Raw genomic sequence first — 15,281 nt, 5'->3', positions numbered from 1 at the left:
GGGACTTCTAAAGTTATATTTTATATTATGATAGTAATGTTACGGAGCAAACAAGAAAGGATGGATGTGACTTCAAATGATATGTGTGGGTGTCAAGTTGAAAAAAGGTAGGCTTGTGGTGGCTATTCTTGGTGGTCAATCTGACGGCAGACTTGGGAAGAAGGAGCCTCAGCTGAGGAATTGTTTCCATCAGGTTGGCCTATGGCCAAATGTGTGGGGCATTTTCTTGAGAGAGGAGGGCCCAGCCCACTGTGGATAGTACCATCCTTGGGCAGGTAGTTCTGGGTTATTTAAGAAAGCTGTCTGAACAGAAGCAAAAGCAACCCAGTACCCCACATTTCTTCATGGTTTCTCTTTCAGTTCCTGCTTCCTAACTTGAGTCTTGCCATAGGACCCATTAGTGACTAGCTGCCATTGGGAAACCAAGCAGATCCTTTTCTCTCCAAGGTCAGAATGTTTCAGCACAGCAACAGAAAGCAAGCCATGATAATATTACAGTTTAAAAAGAAGTTTCACATGTATAGTATGTCATTAGTTGCCCTTAACATTCCCAGGTCTGAAACATGAGGTTCTTCTAATGTTGGAAGGAGGGAAATGACTCAGAAAAGTTAAATGACTCTTCAAAGTCACATAGCTCATTTAGTGGCCAGCCAGCAGTTAGCCATTCTTCCAACCATGTGATAGAATTTGGCGACTGATTCAGGAATGGCAGTAAATAGGACACAGGAGCCATCTGTCTCCAGGTAAAAGCTTTTCTGGGATTCTAAGCACAGAAACTAATTTGAAGGGCATCCTACCCATTTATAGTTCTATGAAGATTTTACCTGCAGCAAAGGGCTGTAATGGGGTCTTTTGTGTCTCACCTTAGCCTTCACATTTGGAATCTGATACTTTGTATATTTGTCAAATGTAATGATGTAACTACCTATTAACATGAATTGTTACAGACCAAAATTACCAATAAAAACGTCCTTTTGAAAATGTAGGTGCTGTGTAAAAGAACGGCCTTATTATACTTCATATGAACAACAGTGTACTACACAATAGGTTAATGCTTCTGCTGTAGCTGACATTTGACACATGCTCATAGGCCTCCTGGATAAATCCTAAAGGAGCTGACTGGCATTGCAAGCACTTATTTTCCTAACTCGAGAAGCTTCTAAGGCATCACTATAAAGGTCTCCCAGCTCCACCTCCAGAGTCAGTAGCTTATTTCCTTTTAGTTCTGTGGTTTTCATGAAACAGTTTATACATGATCTGACCACACTTTATGATCACCCAGTGCTTTATATTTTATGAAACACCATCTCCTTTGGGCCTACTAAGAGTCCTTGCAGAATGCTGACTACAGTCTTTTCTATAGTAGTCAGGCTAGCACCATAGGAATTTATGGGCTCAAAGTCTTGAGTCTTGCAGGAATCAGTTTGGCAAAGAAGATAAAAATTATACACGTGCATGAACATGTGAACATTCACACACACACACACATGCACACACACACACACACGTGCTTCTGTCTGGGTGTGACAGAGAAGAAAGTAGATAGGGCATACTTTATATGGGAGAGAATCAGAAAACATGTTGAATAGCATCAAATCCAAGGAAGCGCTGTTTTCAAAGGCAGACCATCAAAAAGGACTTTAACTTGTAATCTCTGGTTCCAAGTTCAAGTTTTCTCTCTCACCCTTTGCTATACGCTTTATGATTTGCCCATTCAGAGCAGGCATGGACTGTATAATATTTAACTACAGTCAAATAACTTCCCCAGCTCCAAAGGCATTTAGTACGGTGGCAGAGACACGTGATTGCCTGAATAGCTCTAAAGCGCATGGGATCACCAGCTCCTGTAACAATAACTTTGTGATATCAGGATGGACGTTTACGAAGAGGAAAATAGATTTTCCTACATGTCACTAGGAACTTCCAGAAGACTTCAGCTTTTCTGAGTCTCGCTGTGGTAAAGTAACCAGTATTGCCTGATCCTAAATTATCTATCAACACTGACCAACCACTGTCTCAAGAGGATATTTATCAGGTCACAGGGATCTGGTAAGAGCACGTTACTAAGGTGTGATGTGTAAGTCATAGTTTTTCAAAGCGGCTCAATGTAGGTAAATTTTGGTCCATTTAGGCACAGAGTTTATGAAACTGCAGCTCTCTAATTCATAAAGACAACCTCTAGATTGGAATTTGAAGTATTCTGCTGCCCAAAGAGAGGAAGCAGCCCGTTTGTCAGCAGAGGTTTGTGAACCAGACATTCCAGCCAATGTGGTACAACAGCGGTTCTAACTAGCTTACTTGCTGGACTGATTGCCCTGCTGGTAGAGACTGGCTATTTATTTGGATGGGGATGGAGCAGTGACTGTTTTGTTTTTCCAAGCCCTCAAACAACACATGGTGCTTCTGCCCCTTTTGGTTCTGTGTCTTCTCAGCTCTCTGGCAGGGAGGAAGCAGCCTGGGGGGGGGGGTTGGGTTGATGACTTAGAAAGGCCAATTCTGGTTTCCTCTTCTTCAGGGTGCCACAGTGGCAGGAAGGGGGCAGTCTGCAGGGGACAGCTCCAGCTGCCAGAGAAATGGTAGCTTCAAGAAGTCGATATGGCTTCGGAAACCAGGACTAGGGGTGCCATTGAGCATGTCCTGTTTGTCTCATCTGAGAAACACAATTTTGAGAGTACAAGAGCTCCCAGGCCTTTCAAAGTGACCATTCAATCAACAACTTCGTGCCCAAGAAGGAAAAGGACAGCGGGCAGTTTTTGCTGGAAGAGCCAAAGTTTTGCCAGTTTGGGCCTGTCCCCATCACAGCTCTTTTATTCCTGGGCTTTCATGTTGCCGTGGTAACCAGAGTGGGCAGATGCTGCTTGTGTGGTGTTTACTGCTCTTTACGGGGCTCAGCATAGTGCTGACACAGAACAGAAAATCGATGAACACTGTCGAATGACCTTTGTAACTATCTGTTTGTGGGGAAATCTCATTAAGCCATTCCTTTCTCTACAGCCAAAAAAAAAAAAAAAAAAAAAAATCAGACTTAACACGTGGGCACACAAACAATGAATGTACAAACAAGGACAGATCAAAATCCTAAGAACTTTTGAGAAATCTGCATTTGTTTACTTCTCTCTGTCATGCTATTGTTTAACTTCCTGTTATCCATCAGTTTCTTTCTCTTGTCTGTTCTTCCTTCCTATTATGTGAGGCAAGTTCTGGCTATGTAGTTGAAGCTAGCCTTGGACTTACTATGTAGCCCAGGCTGACCCCAATTCAAAACCTTTCCATAATTAATCTCTCTAGTGCTGGAATTAAAGGCATGTGCCTCTGCACTCAGCTTTATTTAGCTTTCTATAATTAAAACGTGTGCTGACTTTTATAGTGAAAAAAAAACCCTTCGCAAACTTTCCAGAGATGCAAAATCCTGTTTTAAAAAAGTCATCTGTCCTCTGAAGCAAAGCCAACTCTGTCCTGATTCTGTGATGTGTGGTGGAGGGGCAGGTAGGGGTAGACTTCCACGCATGTGTACGTGCCAAACAGAGAAGTGGCATTTGTTCTTTAACAGACAAGGACATACTCGGTAAGTTTTTCCAATATGAAATCATGATGCAGTTCTTATGTGAGTATCCACGGAGTGATTTTCCGCCTGATTAATTCCAGAGGCTCATCTCTTTCTGGGCTCATCTCCTCGCCTCCCTTGTGCCTTAGCCCATGTCTGCTACTGTAACTCAACAGTCCTGAGTGAGTGCTCTATAAAGCATAGAGACTTGCTTTGCTTTGGTTCGGAGGGCTAGGAAGTCCAAGGTGAGGAAGGACCTTCTTATCTGTGCCCCACCACATGGTGGAGGGCAGCTGGTGGTAAGACAGAGGCAGTACCCTACCTGGCCTCAGTCTCTTCTTAGAGAGCTGTTAGAGCCGTCTCAGCCATGTGAACCTATGACCTCATCTAATTTAATTATCCCCCAAAGGCTTCACCTTCAAATGCTATTAAAATGGACTTGGGAATTTAATTTTCAGCATATGATCTTTGGGAGAACATTCAAAGAACAACACCCCCATCTTCCATGTCACCCCCGATGAGGGGCAGAACAACACCCCCATCTTCCATGTCACCCTGATGAGGGGCGGTTGGTGCCCATCACAGCTCTTTGGACTTTGTCATTGCGCAGCTCATTGCTCGTTTGCTCCCTGAGGATGTACAGGCAGCTCAAGCGCCAGCACCAGCCTCTTGTCGGCTCCTTGAAAGGCCTCCAAAGGTATTTGATGAATGAATCAAAGAAGAGAACTGGCTGCTTGTGGTCAGTTCTGGCAACACACTCCTGTCAGCTGCTGACACAGTAGGAAGAGGGGGCACTGGGAAATAATGTACTGAAAGTTCTAATGGAAGTCAGGGGAAAATGAGAACCTACTGAGCAGCCAACATTTAGAGATGTGAACTACTTTGGTATTTCCTCAGTGTCTTTTAGAGCTTTTCTTTGTTGTTTTTGTCTGGCAATGTCATCTGCGGCGATGCTGTCTGTAGCTTATCTATCATCATTATTTTTTGCTTCAACAATAACAATAATAAACCAAGTTCTATGCTGCTATTTGAATCTTTACTTGCAAAACACAAAGTGAAACAAATTTTTCCTATAATTTATATAATAATAATAATAATAATAATAATAATAATAATAATAAACAACTTTGAGATGCTGCCTAACAAAGGTGTGAGGATTCACTCCAAAGTCCCCAAGATAGCTAAGATAATGATGATAGCACACTTGCTGTGTTCATAATTATTCGCGAAGCATCTCTCTTTTCAGACATTGTGTAGATGCTGCCATGCCTTTTTCCATGGAGAGAGTGACTCTTTTCCACGTGGTACTGCTGGAGCGGAGCAGCCTCTTTTCCCCATCATTCATAGGATACCATAACTTGGCTCCAGCATGGGAAAGCAGGGTGTTTATCCTCTTCCTGGATCTGTGGAGGAGAGGTGCTTCTTCTCTCTGCACACTCACCGTTGCCTTCAGGGAATGGGGGTGGCCAGAGCCAGGGGAAGGCACAGAGGTGAGCAGAGAAAACAAAGAGGGTTGGTTGAGTGAGGGGGAGGTGAGACAAAAGACATGAACAATGGGAACTGAAGAGAAAAGAGACCAAGATAAGGAATATATCAAAAGGGAGAAACAGAAGAAAGTAGGAGGGGGGAAAGTACAGATGAGAACGGGGGAAGAACCAGGGGGTGTGTGGTGGGAGGAGGAACAGGGTGACCTCATTGCTCCTGGGCTGCCCATGTCTGTGGGAGGCTCGTGTCTCCCATGGTTTAGACCTTACTCCTGCTCCTCTAAGGAAACCTTCCTCCTGGCTTTAGAATTACCCATTAAACACATTTTGGGTGTGTTGTGAGGATGTTTCAAGGGTGTTTTGGGTGAGGAGAGAAGACCCACCTTGAAAGTGTGTCATTTTTTCTGATGAGCTGGAGTCTTAGACTGAATGCAAAGGATGGCAGGGGAAGCCTGAGCATCACAATGTATCTCCCTTTTCCTCAACTGTGAATACCTCTCTGACATACATGTAGCATGACCAGCCACCTCACTGACACACATGCAGCATGACCAGCCACCTCACTGACATACATGTAGCATGACCAGCCACCTTACTGACATACATGCAGCATGACCAGTCACCTCACTGACATACATGCAGCATGACCAGCCAGTCACCTTGCTTCTGTGCCTTCCCTGCCATGATGAACTGAACTGCCTCAAACTATGAGCCAAAACTCCATTCCTGAAGTTGCCTTTGTCGGGTATTTTTTTTTCACAAGAAAAGTAACTAATACAGACCCCACATGTTGGGTACCTGTCTTTACCGTTACTGCTGTTGGCCACTTTTCTTGGTATTCAGTCCCTGCAGGGAAGACCATGGTTTAGAATAAATATTTTTCCTTATACCAGTCTTTTTTTTTTTTTTTTTTTTTTTTTTTTTTTTTTTTTTTTTTTTTTTTTTTGGTTTTTCGAGACAGGGTTTCTCTGCAGCTTTGGAGCCTGTCCTGGAACTAGCTCTTGTAGACCAGGCTGGTTATACCAGTCTTTTATGGACATTAAACTCAGGGAAATAAGAGGGAAAAGTTTACCTGGGTGTGATGGCATACGTCTTTAATCCCAGCACTTGGAAGACAGAGACAGGAGGATCTCTGTGAGTTAGAGGCCAGCCTAGTCTAGAGAATGAGTTCCAGGATAGTCAGGGCTACACAGAGAGTCAGTCTTCTCTCTGTCTCTCTTAAACACACACACACACACACACACACACACAAACACACGTTCAATCATTTGGTTACTCCCCAAGTACAGCCTATCTAACTTACATCGGAAGAGAATTCTTTCCTTGGAATGCCAGGGACGCTCTGGGTTGAGGGCATCACCTGGTTCCTGCCGTGTTCTCCAACTTCATTGCTTTCTATTTACCTTTCCGCTCATTCTGTACAAGGAGTCTTGTTTATTGCTTGAGCACACCCAGCATTCTTCTTACTAGGACTTGTTCTTTCACTGTCGGGAGCTGTTCAGCAGATATTTATATGATCTGCCCCTTAGTTTACTCAGGTCTCCATTCCAATGTTCTTTTCTTCCCAGAAGACAAGTCAAGCAAAGATTTTGAAGTCTTTCAGTCTTTACACACCTATTCTTATTATTTTGGTGTGTTATCAACTTCTGTCTAATCAACTGCTGTCTAGTTCTATGCCTCCACCATCCACCCATCTACCCATGGAATTGACTAGGGTGGCTGGCTGGTGAGTTCCCAGGAACATTCTGTCTCTGCCTCTCTACCCTGGAGTACAGGCACATGCCAGAATGCCTATCTTTCTCTGTGGGTGCTAGGGATCTGAACTTGTGCAGAAAACGTTCACAAGCCCCTACCGGTGGCCACTTTCAAAGAGGTAACTCTCAATTATTTGTTAGACCTGCCCTCGGTGAACATCCTAAGGCCTAATCAGGACTCTGAGTATAATGGCCAATGGAATATTCTCAGCTAATGGATTTGATCTCCAGTCTCCCTCATCCCTGGCTTTGCACACAAAGTCAGCTTAGGTAGCTTGATGACTACTTCTCAAGCCTTACAGAGCTTGGATTTTGTCTGTTATTTATAGAGATGTGTGTGTGTGTGTGTGTGTGCATGCACAAGCAAGGTTGAGATATTGCAAGGCTGTCTTTGGTATCTCCCTGATCCTCAGTTTTGAGAATCTTTGATTCATAGGGTAGTGTTGTGGCTAACGCTGCTGGATTAGTTTATGTGACTGGGCTGCTATTTTGCTTCATTTATTCTATATTTTTAAGGAGAAAAAATTATTTATTCACAGCTGTAATAGAGGCACAGGCAGAGAACATTATCCCCAAAGGTCTTATATGATTGAATCTTTATAGAGATCAATTTGTATTTTTTTCATTCAATTACATTATGATTTTAGAGCTAATAGTATTTATTATTGCTTAATGGCCAACAATTGGAAGTGGTTAGTGCATCTATTGTTGTTCTCCAAATGTTCGTTATGCACCTATTATGTCCAAAGTATGGTGTCGAGCTTGTAATACACAGCAAAACAAGTGTATCCTAATTACCCAGGAGCATAATGCATGCCTTTAGTATAAACAGGATGTCAGGTATTAGCGTGGAAAAAGTGTTAAAATGATTTCAGAAAATTGACTGACTGGAAATGAGATGAGCTTGTGTAGCATCATGCACGAGTCTGAATTCACACCAAGTCATAAGGAAAATCTTAGTTAATCAAATATAATAAAGACAGTAAGGAAAGGCCTCGTTGGGATGATAAATGAGTTTATAAAATAAATGTTATATAGATCTTGAAAAGCTGTTTAGCACACATTCTGGAAAGGATTGTAATGATTTAGAATTGTGTAGCAGTAAAGAGGTTGGCAGGCATAGTGGCACATGTCAGTAATCCAAACACTCAGAAGGTGGAAGAAAGAGGCTTGGGAGTTCTGGGCCAGTGTTACTGAGATGCACAGTAAGACCCTGTCTCAACAGGCAAACAGACAGTCAGACACACACATACATACAGAATTTTCTGCTTTGGAGTTCTTCTTTTTTTTTTTTAATCAACTTTTAATTATCCTGCTCTTTGCTTCACTAAACAGCATAGGAAATTATATTTGGTGATTATGACCAGTAGCAATTATTACTAACCAGTGAGATTGCCTCTTCAACACGTTAATCATTATTTTCTTTTCTATTCCAAAGAAATAATGTTCACAGTGAACGAGTCTTTCTTGAGATTTTCAAAATAAGTTTAGAACCAGGCCACATTGTTGGAGCCCAATGCTAGTCTTCAGCTAGTTTGCTTGACACAAATGACCAAAAAGTTGTCTTGTAATGACTTGCTTTTCTCTGATTATGTATTCAAACACAGCAACGAGCGGTCAATATGAAACCCATGGTCTTGAGGTACTATTCAAGTTTATCACTTCAATCTGGGCTCAAATGTAGAACACATTTCTACATTTATAGGGCCTCCTTTATAATCCAGACTCTTAAAACTACAAAAGGCCTTGGAAATCCCCCTGTGCAATAAGAAAGTTTGAATATCCAAGAGAAAAAAACAGGTAGGTGAGCCATCAAATAAACAATTATAACTTACCCAAAGTCATAACCAATTCATGAGATGAGATAAAATTGATGAGAAAAATTCAAGCCTTTGGATGTATAAGCTGTATCTTAGTAATTTTAAGAACCTTTGCTTATCGACTGTTATAATTTAATTTTTATTGCAGAACTGGTCCCAAACTGACAATTCAGTGAAACTCATATATGAAGAAAAATCATAAATATTAATTGTGATATATATTACACACTACTTTCAAGTTGTATCAAGCAGAATGCAATGTCTATTACGGGAAAATTAGGGATTTTAGCCAAAGCAATTGCCATAAGGTCAAACTTTCAGTGGCTCCACTGAATCAGGGCTGGCCTTTGCTGTGGAGACTTTGCCTGAGGCCCACATGCTTCCTCAGTGGGCACTTAATTCCCACACTATCCCCACCTGCAAGAATGTTTTAAATAAGAAAATTAGTGTATGCTTGAGTATTTATGAATGTATCAAGGCAGGTACTCTCTGATCTGGTGATGCAGGCGCTTTTCCATCATGGAGCGTTTGATGTTTTAAGTTAGGAGCATCTATCCAGGAAGGGCTGTATGACCTTTTGTCTTGAAGGCTCCCATTGGTGGTTTTATTTCCAGGAGCAAATAAGTGCAAAGTGAACACACTAGAGCAAAACTCTGGATCAAAGCACTAGAGGCTCATAGATTTTCTGTCAGGCATGTTGACTCTTCCCAAGCCACATATTAATGGTGCTGACCTTCTTAGTAATTTGATTCCAACAAAGGCATCACAGCAGCAATGCTCAGTCTGTCTCCCTGATGCGAGTCAGGGAAGTGATTCCTGCTTTAATCAGAGCACATACCTGCATCCAGAACAGGAAAATTCCACAACAAATAAGAACTCCTCCATCCTCCAGAGGGTACCACAGCTAGCATCCCTCTCTGGGTTTGTTTCTCAGCTCTCAGAGACACTGGCTGCCCATGTGTGTTCCTACTACGTGTAATGTGCAGGCCTGTGGCTTTTTAATTCTTTCGTTGCATTTTAGGTTTGAAGGGTTCCTTAGCAATCATTTCCTTTAGCTTCTTTCTCAAAGGGGTTAAGCCTTCAAAAGGGCATCCCTACTCCTTGTGTATTTCCTTTTTGTGAAACATATTCTCTATGTCAAGTGGGGATCCTATGTCTGGCATTTACATTTGGTGTACGTGTGTGTGTGTGTGTGTGTGTGTGTGTAGGTTGGGGGCCAACTTTTAATGTCGTTCCTCAGGCATCAACTACCTTCAGTTTTCTTTTCTTTTGTTCCCACTGGCCCAGAGATTACCAGATACGGAGGCTAGGCTGCACCCAGTGATCTGCCAGCCTCAACAACCTGGGTTTACAAACTTCACCAACACACCAGGCTTCATCTCAAGTCATCACACTTACAGTGCAAGCTCTCAACTGACTGAATAGGTTTCCTAGCCCTGGTGTCTTCAGCAGAAAATCCAAGAAGCTTTGCTGATCATTAGAGACAACCACAACTGGTCAAAACACAGAAAACAAGTGATCAGGGAGTGCCTAACCAATCAACAAATTGCAACTTTTAAAAGTATACATTGAACATCTACCCAATAGACTCAAAAGTAAATGTAGGCTCCTGTGGCTAAATAATAATCAGGCTACACTTTCAGATAGGAAGGGAAAGGACAAGATTAGATTAATTTTAGCTTTAAAATCATAAACCAACTCATTGTGGAAAAGGCTAATTCACTTCTCTACTTGGCCATTTCTTATTTCCCTGTGGCATTGATTTTTTTCCTGGAACAATTAACTCAGACTGGACAGCTTAGCTCTTGGTATAAAACCTGTCCCTCGCATGTTTTTATTAGAGTTTGCTTTTAAAATAGAGGACAGAAACCAACTTTCTCACACTGACAGCCAAGATTTCAAACTATTTTTTAAATCATTGATTTGTCTAATGATCAAATTTATTTCTCAAGCACTGTGCAAGGCCATTCAAAGCTGCCCATCTGATCTTTCTGTTGAGTAGAGATGTGGCCATATCGCACCTGTTTACTGAACTTCCTCATTCTTGGTAATGACTTACATTCAGTTCCCATCACTGTAGGGCAATCATTAACCTCTAAGTAACTCTTTGCCTTTTTGGAAAATGCCTCATCAGAACATAGTGGTACAGTGTGGCTAACAGAGGGGTATTTTATGAGAAGCAAAAATGTCCTCTGACCTTTGAATAAACATTACCTTAATCCAGTGCTCTGGCTTTGTACTATATACACTGTAGTGGTAGCTGAACTGTTCTAACAAAAAAGCGCTAAGTGATCACAGAAATTACCCTGTAGCTCACATTGCCGTTAATCACCAACCTGCAGTAAACACACAAGAGGTGGCAGAAGATGGGGAAACAACCCGTGGATGTTTCTCAAATCTGTAATTAAATTGAGATTTCTGTATGATCACGCCCCAAAATTAACTAATTTAGCATCAAAGTTCCTATGTGCTTATTTTGCTTCACATTTCAAAATTGATTTTTTTTTTACCATGCTTCAAAATAATCTCTCCATGTAATTGAAATCAGACAGATCTACAACCTCAACTTGCAAGACAAATGTCATATTGCTGTGTTTCTTTTTCTTTTTTGAGACATTGTAGCCCAGGCTGCTGTCCAGCACTCAATTGTCCCCTGAGTGCTAACATTTATATGTGAGCCATGTTACCTGGTTTATTCTACTGTCTCTTGACTTTTAAATTTTTGACAATTGGTTTCCTACCACAGGAAATAAAAGTTTAACTCTGTTCATCCATCCTTTTCATATCCTTACAAAGTTATATCAGATACATTGGGTAACTGCTGTTACTGTGGTGAAATACTGGCTCAAGTTTTAGAATGTTTTAGTTCAAGGTTGGTTAGCTCCATTGACTTTGAGCCGGAGTCAAGACAGTGTGACACGGTGGGAGGGTAAGTCAGAGGAGGTCTGCTTCCCTCACAGCAGCCAGCAGGCAAAAAGAGACTGACAGGAAGGAGCCAAGGTCTCAGTGCTTTGTCAAGGGCATGCCCCCGCTCACCCAAATTCCTCCTAGTAGACTCCAAATCCTCAAGGTTCCAGCAGCTCCCAATAGCACAATAGGTGTGGGACCTTACTTTCAACACGAGTCTTTGTGGGAAAGTAAGGATTCAAATTTTAGCAATGTTCACGTCACATAATTTCACCTGTGCCAACATTCAGGCCTTACATTGCTGTGCTGTATTGGTAGACCCTACAGCTGGGCCCCATGGGCTCATCATTGCATCACCTCACCTGGATTCTCTAAGTCCACGGAATTAAGAGTTTCATGATTATTTGCTTCGTTTTCAGTGTTCCACTGCTAATTCTCTTCCAAACTCTACCAGATCTGTGAGTTTCCTCTCATTATTGTCAAGTATATCACAAAGGCTGTACTTTTTTCATTGGTTTTATATTTTTATTTATTTGTTTAAATATAATTACATTATTTCCCCGATTTTCTTTCCTCCCTCTAACATGTCCCATGCCCTCCTACTCCCTCTATTTCATGAGCTTTTTTCTTAATTGTTTTTGTTCCATATATATATGTATGTATACACAACAAATAAACAATATTTATATATATACACATACATAAATATATTAATACAGCCCACAGAATCAGCTTAGTATTGCTTGTATGCATCATTTCAGGCTGACCACTTGGTATGGGATAAGGAATGAGGGGGCTTATCTCTGGTTAGACCAACTCTCACACCCTGAGTATCCCTTAGTTGTCTGAAGTTCTTTGTCTAGGGTGGGCCCTAATGAGACGTCCCTCTTCTGTGTTAGCATGTCTATTGGTGATGTCCTTGTTCTCTTATCTACTCTATTTTAGTATCATAGATAGAGTTTTCCTGTCATTTCTAGGGAATACAATTCACAGCAGACTTTCTAGTCTCCTGGCTCTTACAATATAATATCTTAACTCCCTGAGCCCTTTACACAAGAGTTGTATTGTAGAAGTGTCCCTTGAGGGTGGGCACCTCATGGTCAGTTGTCCTTTATATTTTGATCAATTGTGGTTTTTCCTGTAATCGTCTCTATTTGTTGTAAAGAGTGGCATGTCTGATGAGGAGTGAGAGCTGTCTTACCTGGGAGTATCAGGATAAGTGCTTAGAATGCAGTTAGAAGTTATGCTTACTCATGTGGTACAGGTAAGTTTTCCTCTAAGATCCATGATATCACTTGCCCTAGAGGGTTGGCTAGCCATTACCAGGCATGATTTCCCGCCTGTGAGTAGGCTCTAAATCCAGTTAGACAGCTATTGGTTACTTCCAAGAGGTAAGTGTACCGATGGGATATCGGGCCATGCTAGTCATTTTTGTGGTCCATAGGCATCAATATACATAAATATCATTTATATATGCTTAGATTAATATTATATGTAATTTTGGAAAATAAAAAGAATATAATTCCTTATGACTGCTATTCTTAGTGCTGTTCTTTTCTTATGGGCATCCTCTCCAGAACCTTCCACTCTTTGCCCTGTTGACTAAGTTGCTGAACTGCTGTATTCTTGAGCCTTCTTTTCAACCATGGTTCTAAAACTGTTCTTTGGGCTTCTGCTTCTCCCACTCCTGTCTCTCCCAAGTTTTCCCTAGTGTTCTCAGGTGTCCTGCTCCTGTTCTAAGGCCACCCACCCAAAGGGGTCAGACTCTGGCCTCCAGGCAGGTCTGAGGATCCCTGCGGAGGGGTGCAGGCTCCTTCAGATTGTGCTGCCAGGTTCGCTGTGTGGTATTCCATCCCGCCCTGCCCCCACCTTGGCCCTTTTGTCTGGGCTGCGACCCTGGGCTGCCTGGAATCCCTGATCCTGTGCCCTGACATTCCATCTGAACTGGTGAGTGAATGCGGACCCTGGGGCAACCTGCCCTGGAAGAGAGCACAGACCCCCTCCCCCCAGCTCCCTCTGCAGGCTTGCTTCTGCTTCTCCCGTTCCTGTCTCTCCCAAGTTTTCCCTAGTGTTCTCAGGTGTCCTGCTCCTGTTCTAAGGCCACCCACCCAAAGGGAGTGCAGGCTCCTTCAGATTGTGACACAAAGAATAGGTCCTCCTCTGGCACTGGGGAGATCCAACCAGTTTCAGTCACAGCAAAGATTGGTCTAGGACACCAAACGCCTCCGGGCTCCTTTTGAAGGGAGAGATGGGCAGGCGTCAATGCAGGAGCTCCTCCAACAACATGAAAGGCAACATGACATCACCACAAGCCAGACATCCCGAAACAACAAGATTTGAACACCCTACCCCAGAAGATATAGAAGAAACCGACCTTAAACAATACTTTATGAAAATAATAGAGGACCTTAAACAGGAGGTAAAAAACTGCCATAAAGAAATGGAGATAACAAACAAAAAGGTAGACGAAATAAATAAATCACTCAAAGACACTCAAGAAAAACAAGAAAAACAAGAAAAAGCAATCAAACAGGTAAGGGAAACAGTACAAGACCTGATAAATGAAATGGAGGTATTGAAGAAAACACAATCTGAGGGACGACTGGAAATGGAAACTCTGAGTAAACGAACAGAAACTTCAGAGACAAGTATTTCCAACCGAATACAAGAGATGGAAGAAAGAATCTCGGACTCTGAAGATACTATAGAGGAAATAAACTCACAGATTAAAGAACTAAACAAATCTAACAAATTCTTAACACAAAACAATCAGGAAATCTGGGACACCATGAAAAGACCAAACCTAAGAATAATTGGGGTAGAAGAAGGAGAAGAATTACATCTCAAAGGCCCAGAAAACATATTCAACAAAATTATAGAAGAAAACTTCCCCAACCTAAAGAAGGATGTTCCTATGAAGGTACAAGAAGCCTACAGAACACCAAATAGACTGGATCAAAAGAAAGCATCCCCACGCCATATAATAATCAAAACACAAAACATACAGAATAAAGAACAGATATTAAGAGCTGCAAAGGAAAAAGGTCAAGTAACTTATAAAGGGAAACCTATCAGAATTACACCTGATTTCTCAATGGAAACCATGAAAGCCAGAAGAGCTTGGATAGATGTGCTACAGACACTAAGGGAACATGGATGCAAGCCTAGACTATTATACCCAGCAAAGCTTGCGTTCACCATTGATGGAGAAAACAAGATATTCCAGGACAAAAACAGATTTAAACAATACGCAGCCACAAATCCAGCCTTGCAGAAAGTAATAGAAGGAAAATCACAAACCAAGGAGTCCAACAATGCCCACAATAACTCAGGCATCTAGCGACCCTTCACCAGCACAACTAGAAGAAGGGAAACACACAAACTCTACTACTAAAAATGACTGAAGTTAACAAGCACTGGTCATTAATATCACTTAATATCAATGGACTCAATTCACCTATAAAAAGGCACAGGCTAAGAGACTGGATACGAAAACAGAATCCAACATTTTGCTGTTTACAAGAAACACACCTCAACCACAAAGACAGACACCTACTCAGAGTAAAGGGTTGGGAAAAGGTTTATCAAGCAAATGGCCCTAAGAAACAAGCGGGTGTGGCCATACTAATTTCCAACAAAGTTGACTTCAAACTAAAATCAATCAGAAGAGATGGAAAGGGACACTTTATACTCATAACAGGGAAAATCCATCAGAATGAAGTCTCAATCCTGAATATCTATGCCCCTAATATAAAAGCTCCCACTTATGTAA

At 41.8% G+C, this 15,281-nt stretch overlaps 2 long non-coding RNA genes across 3 annotated transcripts in view; both read left to right on the top strand.

The window, feature by feature from the left end:
- The first annotated feature begins 1,802 nt into the window (after window positions 1-1,802).
- LOC119827448 overlaps window positions 1,803-15,281 on the top strand; it is a 28,991-nt gene continuing 15,512 nt past the window's right edge. For both annotated transcript variants that reach the window (XR_005287669.1, XR_005287670.1), the window contains exon 1: window positions 1,803-2,049. This is a non-coding gene — a long non-coding RNA (uncharacterized LOC119827448). The remainder of the gene's footprint in view (window positions 2,050-15,281) is intronic.
- Window positions 2,131-4,567, top strand: LOC119827449. Its single transcript, XR_005287671.1, has 2 exons — window positions 2,131-2,241; window positions 2,516-4,567. It is a non-coding gene; the product is annotated as an uncharacterized LOC119827449 (long non-coding RNA).

Source organism: Arvicola amphibius, chromosome 12 (genome assembly GCF_903992535.2).
Source record: "Arvicola amphibius chromosome 12, mArvAmp1.2, whole genome shotgun sequence".
NCBI classification, from domain to species: domain Eukaryota; kingdom Metazoa; phylum Chordata; class Mammalia; order Rodentia; family Cricetidae; genus Arvicola; species Arvicola amphibius.
The sequence above is the reverse complement of the archived record's forward strand: the minus strand, read 5'-3'. Positions and strand labels throughout refer to the sequence as shown.